Raw genomic sequence first — 12,421 nt, forward strand, 5'->3', positions numbered from 1 at the left:
CTGGAGCACTTCTCGCACTAGGCGCACATGTTCTTCCATGGTCTCAGAGTAAATAAGAATGTCATCGAGAAATACCACCACCCCCCGAAACAGTAAATCATGCAAAACTTCATTAATTAATTGCATAAAGACACTCGGAGCCCCCGAAAGTCCGAACGGCATGACCAGGTACTCAAACATCCCAAAACAACTGGAAAAGGCCGTTTTGGGTTCGTCTCCTTCTTTGATGCGAATGCGGTGGTAGGCTTCTACCAAGTCCAGTTTGGTGAAGATTCGGCCCTCCTTTAATTGTGCTAGAAGGTCAGGAATAAGAGGGAGGGGGTAAGCATTAGACTGGGTGACTGCGTTCAGTCTGCGAAAGTCAATACACAGTCTTAAATCTCCCGTCTTTTTCTTTACAAAGAAAGCTGGGGCTGAATAAGGAGCCTTGGAGGGGCGTATGAAACCCCTCGCCAGATTGACATCCAGATAGTCTCGCAATACAGTCTTTTCACTAGGGCTCATGGGGTAAACCTTTCCCTTAGACAGTTTGCCTTCCCCTACAATCTCGATGGCACAGTCCGTTTCTCTGTGGGGAGGCAGTTCGTCGCACTCTCTAACATCGAAAACATCAGTAAACTGCGAGTACTCAGAGGGTAATTGAGGAGAGACTGGGGCGGGGGACCCTACCAGTGCGGCGGCTGGAGTTCTGAGTACCCGTTCCTTGTCATGCAACCCACAGGGGTTTTCGGGGAAGGAAAGCACCCGTTTTACCCAATCAATGGAGGGATTGTGTCCCCTTAACCAGTTCATCCCTAACACCACAGGGGTTACAATAGGGGCGATGGTGAAATACAACCGTTCCCAATGTTCCCCCACGGACATAATCACAGCTGCAGTTCTGTGGGTCACAGGGCCCCGTTTAAAGTCACTCCCGTCCATTTGGGAAAAACGGAGGGGTCCCGGAAGCCGCTTGCGCCGGACACCCAACTTCTTGGCAGTTTCCTCATTTATCATGGTGCGGGCACACCCCGAGTCGACCAACGCGGGGACCTCTAACGGGGGACCCCCTTTGGGTAGGGACAGATGAACACGCACAAATACATTGTCCTCTTGGGCGCTTACCATCGGTGGAGCTCCTTGCACAACGATAGGGACGGTCTGCTGCGGAGCCCCCTCTACAGCAGACCGACGGCGTTTTTTGCCGGCTGTTCCCACTCTTCCTCCTCGCTGGAAGAGGGGGACGGGGTGGTGGCTTCCGGGGAGCCGTCCGAATCAAAGACGGTATTTGTAATCCGGGACCCCGATGGGACCGTAGAGTCGGATGCCCCATCCTGGGGGCGCGCGTGGAGAGCGGAGGGTGCGCCGGAGCGCCGGCTCAGTGGTCCACTTCTGCGGCGAGGCTGGCTGTCGGCGGCCGGTTTCGTCGGCTCGGCCTGGGTTTGGCGGGGGGGGGTCGGACGGTCTGAGCGAGAGGGGCATTGCGATGCAAAGTGACCCTTTCCCCCGCAGATCAGGCAGACGCCGGCCTCGAACCGCTTGCGGCGTTCCGCGGCCGAGAGACCCCCGCCACCCCCTTGCCGGAGTTCCCGGCCACGGTCACCTCGGGGCCTGGGGTCTCGCCCAAGCCGTTGCTTGGACAAGTTCAGGAGTTGTTTGCGATTCTCGATGTCAGCAGCATGGCGAACCCAACCTTCCACATCCGGGGGGTTCCCTTGCATGAAGGCCCAATGTTGGAGGTCTGGGTTGAGACCCTCCCTGAAACATTGTACCAAGGTAGCTTCACTCCAGTCCAGAATTCGGCTAGCCAGTGACTGGAACTCACTTGCATACTGCGCCACCGACTTAGTCCCTTGGCGCAGTTGCATCAGGGAGGCTTTAGCCCGCTCACCCAGAGTCGGGTCCTCAAAACGGTTTCGGAGTGCTACCATGAACTCGTCCAGGGTTCGCAGCACCGGCGAGCGGAGTTCATACTGCAACACCATCCAGGCAGCCGCCTCCCCTTGCAGTAAGGAAGCCACGTACTGCACCCGGGACTCCTCAGAAACGAAGGTTCGGCCTTGTTCCCGCATAAAAATGTCTACTTGGACCATAAAAAAGGTCAACTGGTCCCCCGACCCGTCATACGTGACTTTCAGGTCCCGACGGGCCGGGGGGGCAGGGGTTGCGGGCGGAACTACCGGCGCCCCGTCTGGGGGAGCACCGGCTGGAGGTTGCAACTTCAGCGCATCTAGGGTCGTGGCCATCTCACCCATTACGCGTTGCATGATCTCCATCTGCTCCTGCATAGCCCGGCGGTCTTCCTGCCACTGCTTTCGGTCTTCCTCCATGAGGGCCTCTTTGCGGGCCGGGTCCCCTTCGAGTCCCGTGCTGGGGAAGGCCAACCGGCGATCCTTCGCCGCAGTCCGCGAGAGCGACCAGCCCTTGGGAGAGTCCAGCCAATAAGTAAGCCCCCGGGGACGTCCGTCCCGATCTTGGTCGGGGGCGCGATCCTTCGGTTTCTTTGGCTTGGCTCCCTCCTCCTTCGGGTCCGGCTTCTCCGGCTCGTCCGGTTCCTTGGGGGCATCGGGGTTAGGGGTGGTGTCCTCGTCGGCTGACATTCTGTCCAAAGCGGTACAGCTGCAGTCCGAGAGGCAATGACTTGCAACTTAATGTGAGAGATCCCCCTCTCTGAGTTTGCTTCTCCAAATCAGTTGCTCAGACGTTGATACAGAAACAATAGATTTATTGAAGCCTTCAGGAGATGAGACAGGCACAGGTAGAAAGTTGCAAGTGAGGGGCTATACGGGTTTACAGAATATATTGACTCCAGGGCACTGGGGCACTGGGGTTCACACTTATTGTTATGGGAAGTTACAAGCTTGGCATAATACAAAACATCAGACGGATCCCAGGAAGTCTGGTGCGGCTATCACACTTCCAAGGCCGCACCGGCCTGAGGGAGTACTGGCAGGAAGAACAGCGGGGGGGAAGATACATGGGCCATCAGGCCTGGCGCCTGAGACCAGAAGGTGTGAACTGCTTTTACGAGTTCACTGATAACACCGCAGGTGATGGAAAGCAGAGACACAAAGACAGAGACCCTCACAAAAGCCTTATGCTGAGAGCTGGGGTCTTACTTAGACCAATTGTGATATACATTTCTTTGCTCCAGAATTGTGGTTATTGAATGTTTCCAATATATATCTGTAATAGCATGAGTTGCTATTGTTTGGTTTCTTCATTTTAGAAACAATTGTCTTGTGCTGTATTTTGAATTCCACACTCCTGACTAAGCACTTGCAAGCCGTTTTTTGATTACAACCTCCAGGTAGTAGCAGGAGATCTCCTGCTATTACAACTGATCTCCAGCTGATAGAGACCAGTTCCCCTGGAGAAAACGGCCTCTTTGGCCATTGGACTCTTGGGCATTGAAGTCCCTCCCCTCCAAACCCCGCCCTCCTCAGGCTCCACCCCCAAAATCTCCTGGTATTTCTAGGGTTGCCAACCTCCAGGTGGAGGCTAGACATCTCCAACTATTTCAACTGTTCTCCAGGCGATAGAAATCAGTTCCCCTGGAGAAAATGGCCACTTTGGCAATTGGACTCTATGGCATTGGACTATGGCATTGAAATCTCCAGGTATTTCCCAACCCGGAGCTGGCAACCCTAGCCAAATATGAGATAAATGTCACTTGGTTGGGCTGGGCCATGTGTACCATAACATTTAATGCCAGGCACCAGAGATACAAACTTTTTAGAAGACACAGGCAAAGCCGATTAATTATATTATTGTTATTTTTTTTTTACTTAAAATACAAAAATGCTTAAAACAATAACACTAAGAGTCCACCTGGAAAAAATGGCCGCTTTGGCAAATGGACTCTATGGCACTGAAGTCCCTCCCCTCCCCAAACCCCGCCCTCCCCAGGCTCCGCCCCAAAACCCTCCCGCCGGTGGTGAAGAGGGACCTGGCAACCCTATTTGATGCCCATGTATTGTGGTGTATGTATTTTTTTTTTTTTTGGTTTTTTTTGTAGCTTGTCTTTGCATTGGCTTCCTTTTTTTAATAATTTTTTTAAATTGTTTTTTCATACATTCGATACAATCAATTAACATTACCTTTATATCTTTTCTAATTCTCAATTAAGACTAACATATATATAACAATTATCTTCCCCTGCTTTGACTTCCCCTCTTCCTTCTTCTATCTCTAACTTATCTCCGTAATCCTCTTAGCAAATTTTTTCTAATTGTGTTTTAAGGGATGTTAGCCGCTCGGAGCCCGGCTTCAGCCGGAATAGAGAGCGGGATATACGTTTAATAAATAAATAAATAAATAAAATAGTACCCACCATGGAAATAAAAAGCAAAGGATACAACATCGGAATGGCTTGGTGCTGAACACTTGGAGATCTAGGGCAATTAAACAAACAAACTAACTAAAAATTCAAGTAAATGGAGTGTGGAACACAATCTTTGAAGCCAAATGATGAAACTGCAGAGGTCCTCATTAAATGCAGCCCTGGTGTGATGCTCTTAGAGCAGGCATGCCTATAAATAGCGCCACTCAAGGGGGCTGTGTGGAAAGAGTTTGGGGGGGTGGCAGAAATTACTCAGGGCCCTGAAACGTGAATTAGACAACAACTATTAAAAGATTTTACAGCAGCTTCCGTCAATTAATTAGCCCCAGGCTAACCTCAGCGGTGTTTCTCTGCGTCGGATGCAATTAAATTAGCATTTTAATGAAACCATCCCCATCGAAACGATGCTGCCGAAGAGATCTCCTCGGTTCCCGGAGAGAAGTGAAGTGTAACAAGTCGAGGAACTGTTGCAGGCGAATGAGTCACGGAGGAGAGTCACAACCCGTTCGCTGATCCCCCGGGCTCTATATTCCGGGCTCTGTATGTGGAAAGAAGGGTTGACAATGCATGGTCGCTTTATCCTCCTTTAATCCCTGTTTTAGCCAGGATCGAACGCACGTTAGGTGAAACACATGCATTCGACCTTGGCTGAATCCTGGTTGAAACAGGGATTAAAGGAGGATAAAGCGACCAGGCGTTTTCGCCCAAAGCGATACGGGCAAAAATAAGGGAGGAAACGGGCTAGGGAACAATTCCAAGGCAATGAACAGAGAACAGACATGACCAGAGGTTGATCACGTTTAGTGTGGAAAGGTGAGAGAAGGAAAAGGAAACCTGTACTTGCAGTTACAGAATATTATGAGAAACAGAGTGGGAGGCGGCGCGACTAACATCAGTTTATGAACACATGAAGCTGCCTTCTACTGAATCAGACCCTTGGTCCGTCAAAGTCAGTCTTGTCTGCTCAGATCGGCAGTGGCTCTCCAGGGTCTCAGGAAGAGAGGTCTTTCACATCACCTGCTTGCCTAGTCCCTTTTAAGTGGAAATGCAGGGGTTGAAACCTGGGACCTTCTGCATGCCGACAAGATGCTCTACCACTGAGCCACAGCCCCTCCCCACTCAGTCTGGTGGCAGCTCTCCTGGGTCTCAGGCAGAGGTCTTTCGCATCACCTACTTGCCCAGTCCCTTTAACTAGAGATGTCGGAGATTGGACCTGGGACCTTCTGCATGCCAAGCAGAGGCACTACCACTGAGCCACAGCCCCTCTCCATGGCTCTCCAGGGTCTCAGGTCTTTCACATCACTGACTTGCCTAGTCCCTTTAACTGGAGATGCCGGGGATTGAACCTGGGACCTTCTGCATGCCGAGCATAGGCTTTATCCCTGAGCCACAGCCCCTCCCTAGATAAAATGCAATAATCATGAGTGCTCACTTCAGGGGTGAATTCCCACTGCCCGAAACGACTGCTCACTTCGTTGCACTCAATAGGTGGAGCCAGACAACCAGCTTTCCAGCCCCACAGCCTGTGGTTCCTAACTGCAGCTCTGAAAGGGAACTCGAATACGGCGGAGCTGTCTCTTAACACCACCAGGGGACTTCCACACTCCAGCGGTGGCCTTCTTCTCTACGTGTTTTAAATAGCGTACTGCAGTAATGAGCTTCTTGCTCTTATTGTGTGTCTTCTGCCCTTTGGGAATTTGATTTGAACACATGAGCGCATGAAGCTGCCTTCTACTGGATCAGACCCTGGGTCCATCGAAGTCAGTATTGTCCACCCAGACTGGCAGCGGCTCTCCAGGGTCTCAGGCAGAGGTCTTTCACATCCCCTACTTGCCTGGTCCCTTTAACTGGAGATGCCGGGGACAGAACCTGGGACCTTCTGCACGCCCAGCAGATGCTCTACCACTGAGCCACGGCCCCTCCCCTAAGAAGAGTGTTGGAACAAGATACAAAAGCAAGAGCTTTGAAAGGGGGAAAGGAAGCAGTTGTAGCAGGGCTGCCAACCTCCAGGTCCTAGCTGGAGATCTCCTGCTATTACAACTGGTCTCCAGCTGATAGAGATCAGTTCACCTGGAGAAAAGGGCCGCTTTGGCAATTGGGCTCTATGGCATTGAAGTCCCTCTCTTCCCCAAACCCTGCCCTCCTCAGGCTCCGCCCCAGAAATCTCCAGCTATTTCCCAGCCCGGAGCTGGCAACCCTGATGTTAGGTTTTAAGAGAAAAATCTGTCCCTCTTCAAAATGGCAGAGTAACATCCAGCAAACACCCCATAACATTTTTCAGCCTGCAGACACCTTTGGAATTTTGCCATGAGTGGGGTTGCCAGCTCCAGGTTGGGAAATACCTGGAGGTTTTTGGGGGTGGAGCCTGAGGAGGGCGGGGTTTGGGGAGGGGAGGGACTTCAATGCCATAGAGTCCAATTGCCAAAGCGAACGTTTTCTCCAGGGAAACTGATCTCTATCGGCTGGAGATCAGTTGTAATAGCGGGAGATCTCCAGTTGGTACCTGGAGGTTGGCAACCCTAATGAGGACCCCTGCTCGAGCAGCTTCCCCAGTGCTTTCAAATCAGTTGCCACAAGTCAGATGTCTGGCTGAATAAACGTCCGAGGAACACCAGGCTGCTATAATAACGTGGACAATCTTGGAGTAAATAATATTCAGCATTTATATAGGCCTTCACACACATTATCTCGGTAATCCTTACAGCTGCTGTAAAATAGGTCAGTAATATTGTCCTTATGGGGTCTAAAGCCACTTAGCAAATTCATCCCTGAGGAGAAATTCAAACCGGGCTATTTCTGTCTCGCGTTCATAGCTGCCTCACTACACCAATTCTCAAGCCGTAATTAAGAAGTCCGTTTGGTGCCATTCAACAAACCTCAGTTGGTCAGATGGCCTGTATTCAGATGCCGCACATCTAGCTGAGGTTAAATCAAGCCGTGGTTTCTTTCTATAGCACAGTTTTTTGTGACTTCTGTAGCCTCAGTTAAATTCATTCCCAGCTATGCATAGAACCGGAGCGGGTCAAGTCATACATTTGTAGGGTTGCCAACTTCCAGGTATTAAGAAGACAAAAACAGCACAAATTTCCAATGCAATTAAATATATTAAGTGCAAAAAGGTGTACAGTGAAAACGCGTACAACAAACAATACACAAAATACAAAGGATCAAAAAGATAAGGTCAGTACTAAATGTTGTTGCTTATCAATGACTTGACAATTTCTTTTACAGAGTTCAAACTTCCAGGAAAGTGCAATTGTCCAAATGTTTTGAGGACATATGAACAACTGGAACAGCTGGAAAAGATGAAGATGGACGTGTTGTCTAGATCGTTATTCACGTTTCGCCAAGGCTTCATCAGCTGATCAATTTCTAGTTGTTCATATGTCCTCAAAACGTTTGGACAATTGCACTTACCTGGAAGTTTGAACTCTGTAAAAGAAATTGTCAAGTCATTGATAAGCAACAACATTTAGCACTGACCTTATCTTTTTGATCCTTTGTATTTTGTGTATTGTTTGTTGTATGCATTTTCACTGTACACCTTTTTCCACTTAATATATTTAATTGCACTGGAAATTTGTGCTGTTTTTGGCTTCTTCATACTATACAGCACAGAGCCTTCTTTTTCTGGAACTTCCAGGTATTAGCTGCAGATCTCCTGCTATTACAATTGATCTCCAGCCGATAGAGATCAGTTCACCTGGAGAAAATGGCAGCATTGGCAATTGGACTTTACGGCATTGAAGTTCCCCAAACCTCACCCTCCTCAGGCTCCGCCCCAAAAATCTCCAGGTATTTCCCAACTCAGAGCTGGCAACCCTATACATTTGACATTACTTTATAACAGGGATGGGGATTGTCAGGCCCGGGGGCCGTATAAGGCCAGCAAAATCATTTGGTCTGGCCCTCCATGGGTCCTGGCTTATCTCTAGCTTGGAAGGATGCTGCCCTGCCTGAATCTCTTGGGCCCAGCTGGGGACAGCAGAGCTCAAAAGGAAGTCGCTCTGCGTGGCAGACACTTCGAGCCATCTCCGGCCATGCCTCTTGGCTAAATGTTTGACCAAATATAGCCGGCTAATTTTTAAGTTGATAATTTTGTATGGCCCGCCAATGATGTCATAAATATCCAAATGGCCCTTGGCAGAGAAAAGGTTCCCCACCCCTGCTTTATACTGAGTCAGACCATAGGTCTACCAGAGGCCATGGGTATTATAGAGTATCTGTTTTACCTGGAGATAGGGTTACCAGGTCCCACTTTGCCATTGGCAGGAGGTTTTTGGGGCGGAGCCTGAGGCGGGCGGGGTTTGGGGAGGGGAGGGACTTCAATGCCATAGAGTCCAATTGCCAAAGTGGCCATTTTCTCCAGGGGAACTGATCAGTATCGGCTGGAGATCAGTTGTAATAGCAGGAGATCTCCAGCTAGTACCTTCTTCTATCTGGTTCGCGTAAACCGAGAAAGCACCCTCGAACACACTCCAGCATCCTCTGCAATGTTTGGGGTTTTTGTAGCAAATGCTTTGAGGTCCCAAATGTTGAAATCATTCCCAAAGGTAGACTTTGTAGGGACCATTGCTGTGGGGTCACGAGGACGTCAGGAGAGCCACTGTGGCGTAATGGTTCAGAGTGCAGGACTAGTATCCGGAAGACCCAGGTTGGAAGCTCCACTCGTACCGTGGAAGCTCGCTGGGTGACCATGGGCCGGTCACACTCTCTCAGCCTCTCCTACCTCACAGGGTTGTTGTGAGGATAAAACGAAGGAGAGGAGAATGATGTAAACTGCTTTGAGACCCCATTGGGGAGAAAGGCAGGGTATAAATGAATTAAATAAATAAATGGTCTAGTGCTGAAGGCAGGACGTTAGGAATCCTGGCTGTTTATAACTGAGGAAATGTTTGGTGCACATGGATATCGCATCTTTCTCCCAGCCTGCAATTTACATCCAGTAACTACGGAGATAAATCAATCCACCGGGCTCACGCCGCCTCAGTTTCCTTTGCTTTAACAGAGAAAAAAGGAATCATATTGGCCAGCCTCATTAATTTTGGTGTGGATCACCTTAATGAAGGGTTTCTAGGTCCCTCTTCACCACCGGCGGGAGATTTTTGGGGCGGGGCCTGAGGAGGGTGGGGTTTGGGGAGGGGAGGGACTTCAGTGCCATAGAGTCCAATGGCCAAAGTGGCCATTTTCTCCAGGGGAACTGATCTCTATTGGCTGGAGTTCAGTTGTAACAGCAGGAGATCTCCAGCTGGTGCCTGGAGGTTGGCAACCCTGCCTTAATGTCTTTCAGCGGAATTCTCCCTCCTCGTCCTCGGTGAAGTCATAATCCTCTTGACATCCCGGCGGGCTGTGGCGGGAAAAGGCAGCGATGGGACATGGGATTATGTCTGGCGAACCCGCAAAGACGCCGACACTGGGAGGAGATGGCATGTCGGGGAAAATCGTCTTAGCAAAAGGGGGGGAAATAACACCGAGAACGGGGTGGGGGGAATAGAAAGTGGTGACTGCAAATATGGAATCATGCGTTATATCCATGCATAGGTTTTTAAATGTTGTGTATATGGCTTTCAAGTCCCCAGATTGTATAAAGCACACTATAGGGGCACTTGAAGCTTTAGTTCCTCCACTCACTGGCCATTTAAGTGAAAGGTAAAGGTCCCCGGTGCAAGCACCGGGTCATTCCTGAACCATGGGGTGATGTCACATCCTGACGTTTACTAGGCAGGCTTTGTTTATGGGGTGGTTTGCCAGTGCCTTCCCCAGTCGTCTTCCCTTTACCCCCAGCAAGCTGGGTACTCATTTTACCGACCTCGGAAGGATGGAAGGCTGAGTCGACCTTGAGCCAAATACCTGAAACCAACTTCCGTCCGGATCGAACTCAGGTCGTGAGCAGAGCTTGGACTGCAGTACTGCAGCTTACCCCTCTGCGCCATGGGGCTCTTTCTGGCCATTTACGCTTGGTAATTAGCACTGCGTTCCAGGCTGAAGTGCCCGGCATATTTTTTTTTTAGTTCTTCATGCTGAACCGTCATTCCGGAAGTCCCTGCGAAGCCAGCCCATACCTACCATCAGCAGGAGATTTTTTGGGCAGAGCTTGAGGAGGGTGGGATTTGGGGAAGGGAGGGACCTCAATGCCATAGAGTCCAATTGCCAAAGTGGCCATTTTTCTCCAGCTGAGCTGATCTCTATCAGCCGGAGATCGGTTGTAATAGCAGGAGATCTCCAGCTAGTAGCTGGAGGTTGGGAAATAAATGAACCGGCACGAAAGCTCAAGTAGAAGATTAATCACTATAATATATATATGCATGAATACACAAATACAAATCTCAACTAACGATACTACTTATCCTAAATCCTAAATAATGTCCATGTGTAGATTAATCAATATCCAAACAATAGGTTGATAATGGGCAAAAACACGCAGTCACTTTAGCCTCCTGTTTCAGCCAGGATTCAGCCAGGATCGAACGCATGCGTTTTGGCCGAACTGCGTTCGATCCTGGCTGAAACATGGAATAAAGGAGGCTAAAGCGACCATGCATTTTCGCCCAATGTCCAAATAAATCAGTAGAATGGAGCAGGCGTCCTTTGACAATACTTGCTGTATAGGCAATCGAGCTCAGCCGTAGAAATCCCCACTGGAGGTTGGCAGCCCTACCCAAAAACCTCCCACCGGTGTCAAAGAGGGACCTGGGAACCCTATCTGCCAACCTCCAGGTGGGGCCTGGAGAGCTCCCAGAATTACAACTGAACTCCAGGCGACATAGACCATTTCCCCAGAAGAAAATGGCTGCTTTGGAGGGCGGAGTCTATGGTATTTTGCCCTGGTAAAGTCCCTTCTAGGAGCCCCGTGGCGCAGAGTGTTAAGCTGCAGTACTGCAGTCCAAACTCTGCTCACGACCTGAGTTCGATCCCGGCAGAAGTGGGTTTCAGGTATTTGGCTCAAGGTCGACTCAGCCTTCCATCCTTCCGAGGTCGGTAAAATGAGTACCCAGCTTGCTGGGGGTAAAGGGAAGATGACTGGGGAAGGCACTGGCAAACCACCCCGCAAACAAAGTCTGCCTAGAAAACTTCGGGATGTGACGTCACCCCATGGGTCAGGAATGATCTGGTGCTTGCACAGGGGACCTTTACCTTTTTAAAGTCCCTCCTCAAGACCACCCTCCTCAGGCTCCACTTCCAAACCCACAGGAATTTCTCAACTCCGTGTTGGCACCCCTAAAGCTCACCCACGTCTCACCTCGGCAGATTAATGGAGGGAACAGCCCGAGCGGCCACTGTTAAAACCCTCTTGATTTAATCAGAACCAAATGCCTGTCAAGGCTGGCTGGCGTCCGTCACTTGGCTTGCCTCACATCAGCCTGACAGCTCTATCTAAATATCTTGTTCTCCAGCTGATACATTTGCCCTGATTATTCTACATAGAATTCCTTTTAAATAAAAGGATGAGAAAGCTTCACAGGGAACAGCAGGTGAGAAGAAGAAGAAGAAGAAGAAGAAGAAGAAGAAGAAGAAGAAGAAGAAGATTTTATACCCCAATTTTCTCTACCTTTAAGGACTCTCAAACAGTTGACAATCGCCTTCTCTTCCTCTCCCCTCAACAGACACCTTGTGAGGTATGTGGGGCTGAGAGTTCAGAGAGAACTGTGAATAGCCCAAGGTCCCCCAGCAGGCTTCATGTGCAGGAGCGGGGAATCAAACCCGGTTCTCCAGATTAGAGTCCACCTCTCTTAACCCTACTACACCACGCTGGCCAAAGGTCTCCTTAAAGAAAGGAAGAACAGATGCTGCAGTTTGGCCCGTGATCAGGACATGTTTGGGGGGATCATTTCCTCTTCTCTTCTGCACAGCCCTGTCGAGCCTAATGCCGGGCGTTCCCTTTGTAATCTGCCCCCCGCCCCGAGTATCAGTAAGCGAGACAGCTGTCTCCTCCCCTGCTAATACAGCCAAATCCTTTCCCCAGCTCCCCGGCCGCTGGCAACACCAACTTTGCAATCCTGGGCACAGCAAATATTAATTATGTTGAGCGCGGTAAACCGTTGGCCTTTTATTGTAATTAAGCAGGATGATGTAATTGGAGGGGGCGGGAAGGTGACGGGA

Source organism: Euleptes europaea, chromosome 1 (assembly GCF_029931775.1).
Source record: "Euleptes europaea isolate rEulEur1 chromosome 1, rEulEur1.hap1, whole genome shotgun sequence".
NCBI classification, from domain to species: domain Eukaryota; kingdom Metazoa; phylum Chordata; class Lepidosauria; order Squamata; family Sphaerodactylidae; genus Euleptes; species Euleptes europaea.